Source organism: Lepidochelys kempii, chromosome 1 (assembly GCF_965140285.1).
Source record: "Lepidochelys kempii isolate rLepKem1 chromosome 1, rLepKem1.hap1, whole genome shotgun sequence".
In the NCBI taxonomy this organism is placed as follows: Eukaryota; Metazoa; Chordata; order Testudines; family Cheloniidae; genus Lepidochelys; species Lepidochelys kempii.
Window position 1 is genome coordinate 120,574,671 of NC_136380.1, and position 14,645 is coordinate 120,589,315.

The 14,645-nt window shown below is 42.8% G+C and overlaps 1 protein-coding gene across 17 annotated transcripts in view; it reads left to right on the plus strand.

Moving 5' to 3' along the window:
* INPP4A (inositol polyphosphate-4-phosphatase type I A) overlaps window positions 1–14,645 on the plus strand; it is a 198,043-nt gene that overhangs the window by 74,827 nt on the left and 108,571 nt on the right. For 16 of the 17 annotated variants that reach the window (XM_073352748.2, XM_073352666.2, XM_073352639.2 and 13 more), the window contains exon 2: window positions 5,726–5,794. The exons of the other annotated variant lie outside the window; for it this stretch is intronic. The gene's annotated coding sequence lies outside the window, so the exon portion shown is untranslated. The remainder of the gene's footprint in view (window positions 1–5,725; window positions 5,795–14,645) is intronic. 17 annotated transcript variants of the gene reach the window in all.

The following is a 14,645-nucleotide window of genomic DNA, read 5'->3' on the forward strand; positions in this document are numbered from 1 at the left end:
CCTCCTTTTGTTGGAGCAATGTACAAACATTAACTCATCCTCACAAACCTCTTGTAAGGTAGGTAAGTAGCATTATCCCATTTTGCTGATGGTAAGCTGAGGCAGAGCAATGAATTGACTTGACCAAGGCCACAGAGGTAGTTACTGGCATAGCTGGGGTTAAACTTCAGGAGATCCTAGCTCCTAGCCTTATGCTCAGTCTATTGGACCTCACTGCCACTCTTACAATACTATACTGTCATTGGCTGGATAATAGTCTGCATTTGCTGCAAATGTAATTTGGCTCAACTTCCCATTGTTTGTCAATAAAGCAGGTGAAGTTATATGTTAAATGTACCATACACCTTCATTATAAAACCCTATTCATTATTGGAAGAGGCTGGTTGGAGAATAAGTAGGGTGCTACCAAATTCACGGTCCATTTTGGTCAATTTCATGGTCAGAGAATTTTAAACATGGTAAATGTCATGATTTCAACTATTTAAATCTGAAATTTTACAGTTGTAATTGTTGTAATTGTAGGGGTCCTGACCGAAAAAGGAGTGGGGGGGAGGGTCACAAAGAAAGTTGTTGTAGGGGGCGTTGCTGTACTGCTACCCTTACTTCTGTACTGCCGCTTGTGGTGGTGCTGCCTTCAGAGTTCAGCAGCTGGAGGGTGGCAGCTGCTGACTGGGAGTCGAGCTCTGAAGGCAGTGCCGCTGCCAGCAGCAGCGCAGAAGGAAGAGTAGCATGATATGGTATGCCGCCAGCTCTGAAGGCAGCACAGAAGTAAGGGTGGCAATACTGTGACCCCTAAAATAACCTGATGACCCCCCTGCAACTTCCTTTTGGGTCAGGACCCCCAGTTTGAGAAACGCTGGTCTCCCCCCGTGAAATCTGTATAGTATAGGGTAAAAGCACCCAAAAGACCAGATTTCACAGGAGGAGACCAGATTTCATGGTCCATGATGTGTTTTTCATGGCCGTGAATTTGGTACGGCCCTAAGAATAAGCATTAGATACCACATTTTGAGCCATTTAGAAACTTAATTGAATTTTTAGCTTCAGTACACTCCATTATCTCCTTTATCTCTTTCACTCCCTGTTTCTAATTTGAAGCCAGTAGTGACTTGTCTATTTTAAATGTTGGCAACATATAAAATGTCCTGCAGCTAAGCTGGGGCACTCTCCATTGAAGGGTTATAACTTGGTATCTAAATTTATAGAAGGACCTATTACTGTGATTGTAGCTAATAGTGACTTTCAGTCTTTCCTTTATAAATAACTATTTTAGTATATAGGAACTGTCAGTCTGGATAGGAAAAATACCAAGCCTCACCCTACCTAGCCTGTTCTCACCGTGGGAAAACAGAAAAAATAAAAATATTTGTATTTATTTATTTATTTATTTAGATTTTTAAAAATACAAAAGGCACCTACTTGACCTTCTAGGCACCTGTGATTGATGTTACCAACAAAAATAAAATCAGTTAAAACTAACAGCTCACCCCACTGGCCAAACTTGACCACCAACAAAACTCCCCACCTCTGTGTAAGCCTTTGCCATCATCAAGACCCTTTCTCTCCAAAAGCTAGAGTTAAATAAAAAATCTTTTGCAGTGTGACCTGAAGGTCAGATAGGCTTAGAAGTAAGAAATGAAGTTCACTCTAGACAAGCCTGCCTGTCCCTTTAACAGGGAAAAAGGTCTTTTGTATAGACCTCTCATATGAACTGGTACAATTCTCTAAAACAGTGGCTCTCAACCTTTCCAGACTACTGTACCTGTTTCAGGAGTCTAAGTTGTCTTGCGTACCCCATGTTTCACCTCACTTAAAAATTACTTGCTTACAAAATCAGACATAAAAATACAAGAGTGTCACAGCACACTGTTACTGAAAAATTGCTTACTGTCTCATTTTTACCATATAATTATAAAATAAATCAATTGGAATGTAAATATTTTACTTAATTTCAGTGTACAGTATATAGAGCAGTATAAACAAGTCCATGTATGAAATTTTAGTTTGTACTGACTTCACTAGTGCTTTTTATGTAGGCTGTTATAAAACTAGGCAATATCTAGATGAGTTGATGGACCCCCTGGAAGGCCTCTGAGTACCCCCAGGGGTACATGTATCCCTGGTTGAGAACCACTGCTCTAAAAGGCACTCCAATACCTTGATGATAACTGCAATGTAAATACCTATGTCATAGACTGTATTTACAAATAATAACATAAAGTGGTTAATACTTTTTAGTTGGAATATCACGTAAAACCAGTGATGTTAATTGTTTTTATGTATGAGTCTTCCCCAAACTTTACAAGTTTTAAGAGCTTGATGTTTAAGAGGCTTCTGGTTGTTTAATTTTTAATTGATGCCTTTGGTTGTTTAAATTGTTTTTTTCAAAATGGCTAAGAATCTTGCTTGAGAATGCCCGTTGAGTATGTGCACCTGTTACCTTTATACCATTATGTGCAACGTAGTATAAAAATGTGTTTACAGTGCAATCGTGCAGCAGGATGGCTCCAATGTTTCAGCTGAAATATTTTACCTGGTATTATGCATAAAATAGGTCAAATTGAAGTATTTTTTTTTGCTCTTCAAATAAAATGTTTTAATTAATAAAATAATGTTCTGGCTCCTTAACAGTCAGTTGAGACATTTGGCATTTATTATTCTGGGTATGGGGACACAGGCAAAGATGTCAAACTGGGATAACAAAGGTACTTTTTTGGCTCCTCCCACATGTTTCTGCAGGCAATATGATGCGGCATTAGTGCAGTAAAACTTAGTTTTTATTCTGCACAGTCCTTGCCAATGTATGACACTCACACCACTAATTCCAGCGGGAGTTTGTAATGGGATTATATTGCACGATCGCTTGCTTGGGAATATAGTCTCCATTTAAAGGGAAGTGACTGTACTTCAGCGAAGTGTGATGAATGCCCTGCTTACCAGCCTAGTTAGTTCCCCTGAAGCTGCTTCCACTGGGTCTAGTTCTGGGTCCACTGTGCTGTCCCAGCACACACCATGCTGTGATGTCCTTGCTTCTGGGGAATCAACACTGATGCAGGCAGCCCGCCCACATGGGCTCAGATAAATTCCTGTTTCTTTCTGACAGAGCAGAGTTTCCACAGTTTCTCATGCCGTGTATGAAAGTCAGACAATATTTATTCAGTGGTGAGCTGACTCTATGCATGTGCAGGGCAATTCCCTTGTTGCTGTAGGATCATCATATGGTGCATGCTGGGTACAGAAATGGAGCCAGAGGCAGAATCTTCATGGGAGAGAACTTTTCTGCTGCATTAGTGTTTAGGGCCTGCCTTTCCTGTTATGTGATTTGCAGGTCTATAGGGAAGTGTGGCATTATAGTTGAATGGGTCTCCTTGCTGCTTTGGTTTGTTTTTATTTGTTTGGTTTTGTGGGGTGGATGTACTCTGAGTATGCCTGCAGAATTTAATAGTGATTAAAGAGCATTTTTAGTATATATTAGTAACTGAAATCCTGGACTGTCGCACAGGTGTAATTCATAAAGTTGTGTGCAAAAGCTGAAAATGGCTGAGAACTTAAATACTGGTTGGTAACTGATTGAAAAACCCAGTGATGATTGGACCTGATGATATTCTGCAAAAGGAGCTCTCAACCATGCTTGCAGTTGTTTCCATTGTTTCACACTGACACAACAGACAATCTGTGATGTTTGGGCTTATTGGTTGTGTTGTGTGGGTGGTTGTGTTGATTTGTGTCTAGTTGGGATTGTGCTGGGATATTGGTGTTTTTGTGTGGGTGGAAGTAGGGCACACGGACATGGTGGTTGGGCCAAATAATCCACCATCTGTGCAGTCTCCTTTAGGGAACCAGTGAAATTGTTACATACAAATTAACTGTAGAGTACGGTGGTGATTCGTTGAGTTACCTCTGATATCACAGTGGCTTAGGACTCTTGGCAAGGCATAGATACATGCCTTTATTGTAGCTGTACAACGAGTGTAATTAGTAAAGCCAAAATGGCTGCGAACTTAACAATTCGATGGTGACATACTGTGAAACCCGGTGATGATTCAGCCTGGTGATATTCTGATGAAAAAGAGCCCTCAGCCATGCTTGTGGCTGTTTTCATCACTTCACGCTCTACAGATATAATAGGCTCTAGGATGACACACCGAGTGACAATCTTTGGAAATCTAGTTGTATCGATATGTATTCTGTTTTCACTAATGTTTTTATAGTGTAAGGAACACATGAATCACAGTCTCTAAGCATAAGACTTTACAATAATAATATATGACTTCTGAAATTTCTCTTGCACCTTTTAACATGCTTCCTTTTCTCAAAAGTGGTCCCCACTCTAGATTCCTTCTCCAACTATTGAGATGTTAGCTTACAAAAGGAAAAAAAAAAGTCATCTTTTTTATTGTTTTTTAATGGAATGATATTTTTGTGGACTTGACCATATGATGAGATTACTGGTTCTGTGGATGAAGGGAAAGCAGTGGATGTATTGTTTCTTGACTTTAGCAAATCTTTTGACACTGTCTCCCACAGTATTCTTGTCAGCAAGTAAAAAAGTATGGGCTGGATGAATGCACTATAAGGTGGGTAGAAAGTTGGCTAGATTGTCGGGCTCAACGGGTAGTGATCAATGGCTCCATGTCTAGTTGGCAGCGGTATCTAGCGGAGTGCCCCAAGGGTCGGTCCTGGGGCCGGTTTTGTTCAATATCTTCATTAATGATCTGGAGGATGGTGTGGATTGCACTCTCAGCAAATTTGCGGATGATACTAAACTGGGAGGAGTGGTAGATACGCTGGAGGGCAGGGATAGGATACAGAGGGACCTAGACAAATTGGAGGATTGGGCCAAAAGAAATCTGTTGAGGTTCAATAAGGATAAGTGCAGGGTTCTGCACTTAGGACGGAAGAACCCAATGCACAGCTACAGACTAGGGACCGAATGGCTAGGCAGCAGTTCTGCGGAAAAGGACCTAGGGGTGACAGTGGACGAGAAGCTGGATATGAGTCAGCAGTGTGCCCTTGTTGCCAAGAAGGCCAATGGCATTTTGGGATGTATAAGTAGGGGCATAGCGAGCAGATCGAGGGACGTGATCGTTCCCCTCTATTCGACATTGGTGAGGCCTCATCTGGAGTACTGTGTCCAGTTTTGGGCCCCACACTACAAGAAGGATGTGGATAAATTGGAGAGAGTCCAGCGAAGGGCAACAAAAATGATTAGGGGTCTGGAACACATGAGTTATGAGGAGAGGCTGAGGGAACTGGGATTGTTTAGTCTGCGGAAGAGAAGAATGAGGGGGGATTTGATAGCTGCTTTCAACTACCTGAGAGGTGGTTCCAGAGAGGATGGTTCTAGACTATTCTCAGTGGTGGAAGAGGACAGGACAAGGAGTAATGGTCTCAAGTTGCAGTGGGGGAGGTTTAGATTGGATATTAGGAAAAACTTTTTCATTAAGAGGGTGGTGAAACACTGGAATGCGTTACCTAGGGAGGTGGTAAAATCTCCTTCCTTAGAAGTTTTTAAGGTCAGGCTTGACAAAGCCCTGGCTGGGATGATTTAGTTGGGGATTGGCCCTGCTTTGAGCAGGGGGTTGGACTAGATGACCTCCTGAGGTCCCTTCCAACCCTGATATTCTATGATTCTATATGTTCATTTCATACCAAAGTTATTTTCCATATTCTTATTCCATTATTATGGTTCCACACAGAGATTCTTTTTCTTATTGTCTTTCAGGTTTTATTTAAAAAAGAAAATTGAGTCTGGATGCCAGTGCTGGATTTTAGCAGCTGAAGATGGAGTAAGGTAATATAACATCATTTTAGTGGTTATTACTATAGTAAATGATGCTTTAGGGTGCTGAATAATAGCAAGTTTTAAAGGTAAATTGCAGGGAAACAGCTACACACATTGTATATGGTAGCTTCAACATCTCAAGCAATGAGGTTTTAACAACATCCCACAAATTCTGGATTTCAGTTTCAATGGCATTCTCATGCTGTGGACGTCTATGCTATTTGAATGCTGTGGATAATTCTTTATGCTTACCAGAGGCTTTGTTATGTTTGAAAATTTGCAGGGGTTAAATTTTTTTTTTTTTAAAAAGTCTTTGTTGGAAGACCTAGCTTTGCAATCTTGTTCCCTCGAAAGGGCTTCCAGTCTGCTAAGTTCTCTCCTTTCCCTCCTTTCATTGCTCTTTGCACTCTCTCTTCCCCCATTATCCACCCTGCAAGGCGCGTTCTGTCTTTGCCTACTTCCCAAGCTGCCACAGCCTGCTCATCCTGGAAAGCACAGGGATAGCTTTAGTGCACGGGTGCTCAGAGGATGTTCCTTGGAGCACCAGTGTGTTTGCAGAGCTCTTTGAGATGGTCTACAGAATGAAACATTCTCACAAGCAAGTTATGAGAGAGTGAGAGGGAAGGCGGATTCATTATTATTGTTAGAGTAGCACCTAGAGACACCCCCCAAGATAGGGGCCTCACTGTGCTAAGCACAGTACAAACACACCATACAAGACAGTCCCTGCCCCACAGAGCTGACAGTGTAAATCACACAGCAGGCCAGTGGTAGAGATGGGAACAGAATACAGGTCTCCTGACTCCTAATCTAGTGCTTTATCCACTAGAGGACAGCAGAGCACTCTGTTGCGGAGTTCTGCATGGAATGAACAGGTTGGAGAACTGCTGTGCTGTACAGTGAGCTGTGGTCAGTAATGGTTTCCCTGCAGTTCCCCTGTCCAACTTCTGCTGTGTGGTGGTGTGGGCCCTTGTGTAAGTAGGGAAGCAAGCTTATTTGGAAGATCAGACTGCACCATCTGCCTCTACAGCAGTCAGTGAATCCATTCCCTCATGTGATAACTGGGGTCTGCCTGTATCAGAAATGTGTCCTGATAGAGACTGCTGGGGCAGTGATCTGAAAGCCTGGATAAGCGACCTATTACTGGTGTACGTAAATCTGGAATTCAAATTGCTTGTGAATATTTTGAGCCAGGGAACTGAACAAATGCAAATACAATGCACAACTGCATGCTTCATTGGCTTATATGTAATTTTTCCCCCATAGTATATCCAGAATAGTTCAGCGAAAAATAATCTGGGAACTGTGCATGGATATGAGGGTCTTTCCAGGTTCTAAAAGGGGGCCTTTGTGGTGGTATTTGCCAGTAACAGGAAGCATTGCCAGACCCCTTAGCTTAGTAGCTATATGTGGATTAAAATGAATTGCAATAAAACAAGTGACTCGTTTCATCTTTACTTCGCCTTCTAATCATTGTCTGATACCCTCTGCATTAAAAGCATTGCCTGGAGCTATCCTGCACTGCCATCCAGTTCAGCAGTGCTTCTTACTGATGAAATTAGAACAGAGCATCACAAACCACTTGGGACCCCTATACATCCAGTCACAGAAATCTATAAGAAAAGGGGTAGAACAGCAAAGTCAGATGCATTTGGGACAGCTCTATGGGGACAGCATATTGTCCTAATGAAGTCTCTCTCACAGCTAAGGCCGTGATCCTGCAATGAGGTCCACATAAGCAGGTCCATACACCCATCTGAAGTTCATTTCAGGAGCCAAAGAGAAGATGCCTTTTAAAAATAAGTTTGAAAAGGTTTTGAAATGCAATACTAGAGTACACTTTTTGGTTTTTTCTTTTTCTTTTAATCTTTATTTAGCAGCTTTTGCATTAAAAAAAAATCTGAGCTCAGATTTAATATTAGATATAATATTACACACATTTAGCACCAGTTAACACTTTCAGTAATGTCTCCATGATACATGCCAGCTAAGCAGAATTTATGCCAATACTGTCCTCATTAAGGAGCAGTTCCTGCCTGTTGTTAAATCAGTTACTTGGGAGATGCCTCAGTAAAGCACCTGCCCTCATAAAGCACATCCTGAAGTAAGTGGAGTCCAGTACATTGTGATAGAAGGAAAGGGTGGGGGAGTAAGTAATTCAATAGGGGTGAAATCCTGGCCCTTTTGAAGCCAGAGGGGGCAGGATTTTGCCCTAGATTTCTTAAGTAGAACGGCAAGTATCTTTAAAACATTTGTCAACTATTTCAATACATCTTGAAGATTTCTAAATATAATGCACCTATAATGCTAAATGTTATTGCAGGTTACAAATTTTTGACAAACCATATTTAATAGCTTGCTCCTGTTCCCTTGTATCTCCGATCTCCTTTTTTTTCTGCCAGTACAAAGGGCAACATACATTGAAAACACAGAAGAGAGCATACACGTGCCTACTGCAGGGTTAAATGTGTAGTGAGCATAGCTGAATGGGTTTTTTATCCCTTTTTTGTATAACTTTGTCTGGTCCAAGCACCTAACGTTCTAGTACATTTCAGCTTTGTTTCTGAAGCATACAAGATGTACCACATGGAAAAGGTATTGTAGCTTAATAACCCCATCTCTGATGGGATTTTGAAGGATAAAAAGACCTTTTGATGCCAACAATTCAGCTGAATCAAAGAAGTAAGACAATGTCATAGGTGCATTGGCGCTCTACATATATACTATCGAATGAAGTAATCATGCTAAAGCGGGGACACAACAGAGTATGAGGCGTACGAACTAATATGTAAAAGAAAAGGAACATAGATGAAAAGCAATCTGACAAAACACAAACTGGACCAAAAGTGTCAGTTGCAGCTGATCTCACACACACAAAAGAAAATATTTAGTACTCTCTAGCTAATATCCCTATTGCTCAACCTCAGGTGGGTGACGGATGAGCTATCCAGAGTGCAGCAGGCAACAGAAATTAGAGAATGTTAAGGTGTCTAAGAAAGTAGTTTTTGCATTATTTAAAGAGAGGACACAAAATTGCATGGTTGCCCTGAAGCCACTTAGTAGGATGGAATAATGGAGGTAGTAATAGTTCCCAAAAAGCAAGAGCATTAGAAAAAAAGATGGGAAGGATTTCATGAAACATGTCAGACCTTGTTAAAGAGATATTATGTAACTTCATGACCCATAACTTGTCTACCCGTAAGCATCTAATTCTAGGTAAAATGACCTGATACGAAGTGTTGCTGAGAATCTGCAGTTCCCATTGACTTCAGTGAAATCTGGAGATGCTCAGCACTTCTGAACAACAGATCACTTTTATCTAGATGCCTAAATGTGGATTTAAATGCCTAGCTTTGGGCACCGAAATTCAAAAATGTGGCCATCCCCTTATCTCTAAGACTTTGCATGCAGAACACCTCATTTTTATGCAGAAGTGCAGTAACTGCATGTGTGGCTGATACCTGGCCTGAGGTACTTGACTTTTTAATAATACAGCCCAACAGGTCATTTCCATCTGGCTCTTACACTGCTAGTCCAGCTGAGATAACTAGTATTTTAGCAGTAGCAACAGATCTGAAAGGATGAATGTTAATACTCTAGAGATGAAATAATCAGACTGAGCAAGAGACTGAATGCAGAGGGAGAATGGCAGTGTAAATTCATGTCCTTACGTGGACATGGGCACCCGCTCCTGCCTGGACACGGCATTGCAGGGGACATTGCCTCTTGCACTCCCTCTGTTGGCCACGATGGTCAGTCCCAGCTAGTCCCTTCTGCAGACTGCCTTACTGGATCTTCTGTGGCTCGGCCCTCTGGCCAAATTTTTAACAGCTCAGTCCCTTTCCGGGGTTCAACTCTGAATAAAAAAAGTCCATTGCCCCACCTGGGCTTCTTCCTCAATCCCTGGTCCTGGCAGATCTTAGCTCAGGGCTCCTCTTCAGGGCCCCACCACCAGAGTTAATCCCACTCCTACATACAAAATGGCTGCCTAGGAAGGAGTACTGCGGGAAGTGATCTGGAGGTAATAGTGGATCACAAACTAAATATGAGTCAACAGTGTAACACTTGCAACAACAAAAAAGCAAACATCATTCTGGGAGGTATTAGGAGTATTTTAAGCAAGACACAAGAAATAATTCTTCTTTTCTACTGCACGCTGATTAGGCCTCAACTGGAGTATTCTTGTAGGCACCAAATTTCAGGAAAGATGTGGACAAATTGGAGAAAGTCCAGAGAAGAGCAGCAAAAATGATTTAAAGGTTGGAAAAAATTGAGTTTGTTTAGTCTGGAGAAGAGAAGACTGAGAGGGGACATGACAGTTTTTAAGTACATAAAAGGTTGTTACAAGGAGGAGGGAGAAATATTGTTTTTGTTAACCTCTGAGGATAGGACAAGAAGCAATGGGCTTAAATTGCAGCAAAAACAGTTTAGGCTGGACATTAGGAAAAACTTCCTGCAACTCTGTTTCCTGGCCACAGCCAGTCCCAAACTAATGGGCTCCAGGCCCTTGCCAGGGAGAGAGAACTCTCCCTACCTCCTGTCTCCTGGGTCTCCCGCCCTGTGCTTTCTTTGTTTGTTTTTTGGTGCAGCAGCCTTGTCCATGAGGCTATGACCACCACTTCCGTCATTCATTTTTAGCCAAGTTTTTAAAATTTATATCTTTTCATTCAGGAATGGTCTACACTGAAAAGTTACATTACCATAGCGCTGTCTCTCAGGGGTGTGAACAGTTCACACCCCTGAGAGATGTAGCTATGCCAACCTACCTCCCACAGTAGGCAGTGCTAAGTTGACAGAAGAATTCCTCCATCGACCTACCTAGTGCCTCTTGAGGTGGTGGATTAACTATAGCAATGGGAGAGCTGCTCCCCTTGCTGTAGTGAGTGTTTACAGTGGCGTATCTGCAGCGATACAGCCGTTCCATTATAAGGTTTTAAGTGTAGACATAGGCCACGTTTACATTACAAACTTTGATCAATGCAAGTTATGTTGACATAAAGCTGCTGCAGTTAATCGCTTATGTGCATGCATACTTGGCTCCTTGCGTCGGCATTGCATGTGTTCACCAGGACTGCTTGTGTCAATGCATAGTGCAGTGCACCATAGGTAAGTAACTCAGTGTGTAACCTGCCACTGTCCAGCCCTACTGTATTTTGGGAAGTTTTGGCAATGCATGGTTGGGCAGAAATGAGTCGTGCAGGGGTGACTGGGAGCAAGGGGTCAACATCCCAGCATGCAAGTATCTCCATCACAGAATGTCATCTATATTCCATAATTTTTGCACCTTTTTAAAAATTCTTATGAACCTGTGTGGTTCTTGCTCTCCGCCATCTCTGATGGAAGCATGGAGCCTGCACAGCTCTGCACTATTGTCATAAGCACTGCAAGCACAAGACGCATGATTCTCTGGTATTTGCAGAGCTGTAAGAAGAACCACAGCAGCGGGGAACATGATGATTTCTTGGAGGACAGATGGTTGTGGGACATAGTGAGAACCAATTCAAGGTTGTTGGTGGCATTCATGGAGCAGCTGCATATGGTGGAGCACTGCTTCCAGGCCTGAGAAACGAGTACTAGCTGGTGGGATAACATTGTAGTGCAAACTTGGGATGACAAGCCGTGGCTGCAAAACTTTTGAATGCGCAAGGCCATATTCCTGGATATGTGTGCTGAGATTGCTCCAGCGCAGAGACACCAGAATGACAGCTACACTGACAGTGGAAAAACAAGTGGCGATTGCACTGTGGAAACTTGCAATGTCAGATTGCTATCCCTGTTGATGGCAAACCATCTTGGAGTTGAAAAATCCACCATGAGGGCCATTGTTATGCCAGTATGCAGGGCCATTAATTGCCTCCTGCTATGCAGGACTGTGACTCTCTGCAATATGCAGGACATAGTGAATAGATTTGCAGCAGTGGGGTTTCCAAACTGCGGTGGGGCAGTAGACAGCATATATATCTCTATTTTCACACCAGCCACCTTGCCATAGAGTACATCAACAAAAAGGGCTATTTTTCTACAGTTATGCAAGTGTTGGTGAAGAAACCCTGGTGATCCACTGACATCCGTGTTGGCTTGTCAGGGAAGGTGCATGACATTCTCATGTTTACGAACTCAGGACTTTTCACAAAGCTACAAGCAGGGACTCTTTTTCCTGACTGGCAGGTTACCACTAGTGATGTTGAAAAGCCAACAGTGATCCTGGGGGACCCAGCCTACCCCTTGCTCCTGTGGCTCATGAAACCATACACCAGCCAGCTTGACGGTACCAAGGAAAAATTTTACTAACAGCTCAGCAGGTGCAGAATGACAGCTGAATGCAGTTTTGGTAGATTGAAGGGACGCTGACATTGTTTACTCACAAGATTGGATCTCAGTGAAAAAAACCATCCCAATGGTTATAGCTGCCTGCTGTGTCCTGCATAATATCTGTGAATCAAAAGGGGAAAAGTTGCTTCCAGGGTGGAGGATAGAGGTGGAATTGCTGTCTGCTGAGTTTGAACAGCCAGACACAGGAGCTATGCTGCTCCAGGAAGCTTTAAAAGAGCACTTTAACAGTGAGCCACAGGAATGTATGGTGTACTGTGATACACCTGGCCCTGCTGTTTTGGGGCCTGTTAGGAATGGTGTGGTGCTTGGTGTACGTCTATGACTACAACACTGTCAATGCACGTATTAATTTTTCAGTGTTTGCTGTACATTTCTGATTATTACACTGTTTTTGTCACTGATCCTATGAATTGTGTCAAACTGTACTGTACCAAGTAAGTGGTGTTTTCCGAACTGCTAGGCACTCTGGGGCATATGCTGTGAACTAATAAAAGATTAATTATTTTCCAAATAGTATTTTATTCAGTAACAAAACCTGTGCAAGAAGTAGTCTGTGCAACTTAAAACCTTAATAAATTAATGGAACAGAACTTAACAAGTGGAAAGGACATTCATGTCCATTTTACCTGCACATACAGCAACACAATACCTGCAATACCTGCACAGGTCAGTGTATATGAAGCTGTGGTTGTCCTTAATGTTCCCTGGGGTGTTGTGATAGGGAGGAAGCCTCTGAGGCCATGTGGAATGTTGAAGGGGAGGGGAGTGTCGGGAGGTGCTGTAATGGAGTTCTCCATGGACTTCAGAGGTAGGCGAACCCGTGACTGTTGAACCTGTAGGCCCACAAGAGTCTGCAGCATCTGTGTTTGCTGCCCGAGAAGTCCCATCATGCACTCCCTCTCCTTTTCCTGCTGGGAATGCTGGGCCTTCCTCCTGTGTGCTCTTCCCTTCTCCAGGCTGTCTGCAGTGTTGATCCTTATGGTTTGATGCAGCACTGGCTCGCAGGATCTCATTAAACATGTCATCTCATGTTCTCTTCTTTCTTCTCCATATGTGGCTCAGGCATTCTGCAGGTGTGGAGGGGGAAGCCCTCAAGGCCACAACGGCATCAGCTGAAGCTAAAACACACAGAGGTACCATTGTCAATATAGTCACAATGGGAAGTGAGAGTTAAGATTCAGAACTCCCTTCCCTAGCTCCCCTAAAGTTTCAAACAAGACATGCTTATTGACACTTCTGCTTCAGAGTGCTTGTGCATAGCACCGCTCTCAGCACCTGCCTGGGTGTGTTCGGACCTCCAGGGCTGAGGTTGAATGAGGAGGGAATTACTCGGTTGCATGAAACTGAGTTGTCAAGGTTCCTTCCCCACTCTGAACTCTAGGGTACAGATGTGGGGACCTGCATGAAAAGCCCCTAAGCTTATTTTTAGCAGCTTTAGGTTAAAACTTCCCCAAGGTACAAACTATTTTACCTTTTGCCCTTGGACTTTATTGCTGCCACCACCAAGCATCTAACAAGTATATAACAGGGAAAGAGCCCCCTTGGAAACGTCTTTCCCCCCCCCCCCCAAATCCTCCCCAAACCCTACACCCGCTTTCCGGGGAAGGCTTGATAAAAATCCTCACCAATTTGCATAAGTGAACACAGACCCAAACCCTTGGATCTTAAGAACAATGAAAAATGAATCGGGTTCTTAAAATAAGAAGTTTAATTGAAGAAAAAGTAAAAGAATCACCTCTGTAAAATCAGGATGGTAAATACCTTACAGGGTAATCAGATTCAAACCATAGAGAATCCCTCTAGGCAAAACCTTAAATTACAAAAAGACACAAAAACAGGAATATACATTCCATTCAGCACAGCTTATTTTGTCAGCCATTTAAACAAAACGGAATCTAACGCATCTCTAGCTAGATTACTTACTAAGTGCTAAGACTCCATTCCTGTTCTGTTCCCGGCAAAAGCATCACACAGACAGAGAGAACCCTTTGTTCCCGCCCCCCCTCCAGCTTTGAAAGTATCTTGTCTCCTCATTGGTCATTTTGGTCAGGTGCCAGTGAGGTTATCCTAGCTTCTTAACCCTTTACAGGTGAAAGGGTTTTTCCTCTGGCCAGGAGGGATCTTAAAGGTGTTTACCCTTCCCTTTATATTTATACACGAGTATAGAGCAATAGCACTGGTTGCAGCACCGTTTTCCACAGGTGGTGGTGCTTTTAGCAGATATCTCACTCCTCAGGATAATAAAGGCAGAGAGAGCACAGCTGTTGCTGGTGTCCTGAAGCCACCCAGGCCTGCGTGCCACTAGCCTGTGTACTGCAGTGGTGCTTGTGTGCCTTATTTCTTTCCTTGATTGTTAATTTGCAATCCTCATTCCACCAAGGAACCAGATGTCTAAGTCGGGGGCAATTTGATGTTTCGTAGATGGCTGGATCTTTGGGCTTATGCCCAAATAAATTTGTTAGTCTCTAAGGTGCCACAAGGACTCCTTGTTGTTTTTGCTGATACAGACTAACATGGCTACCACTCT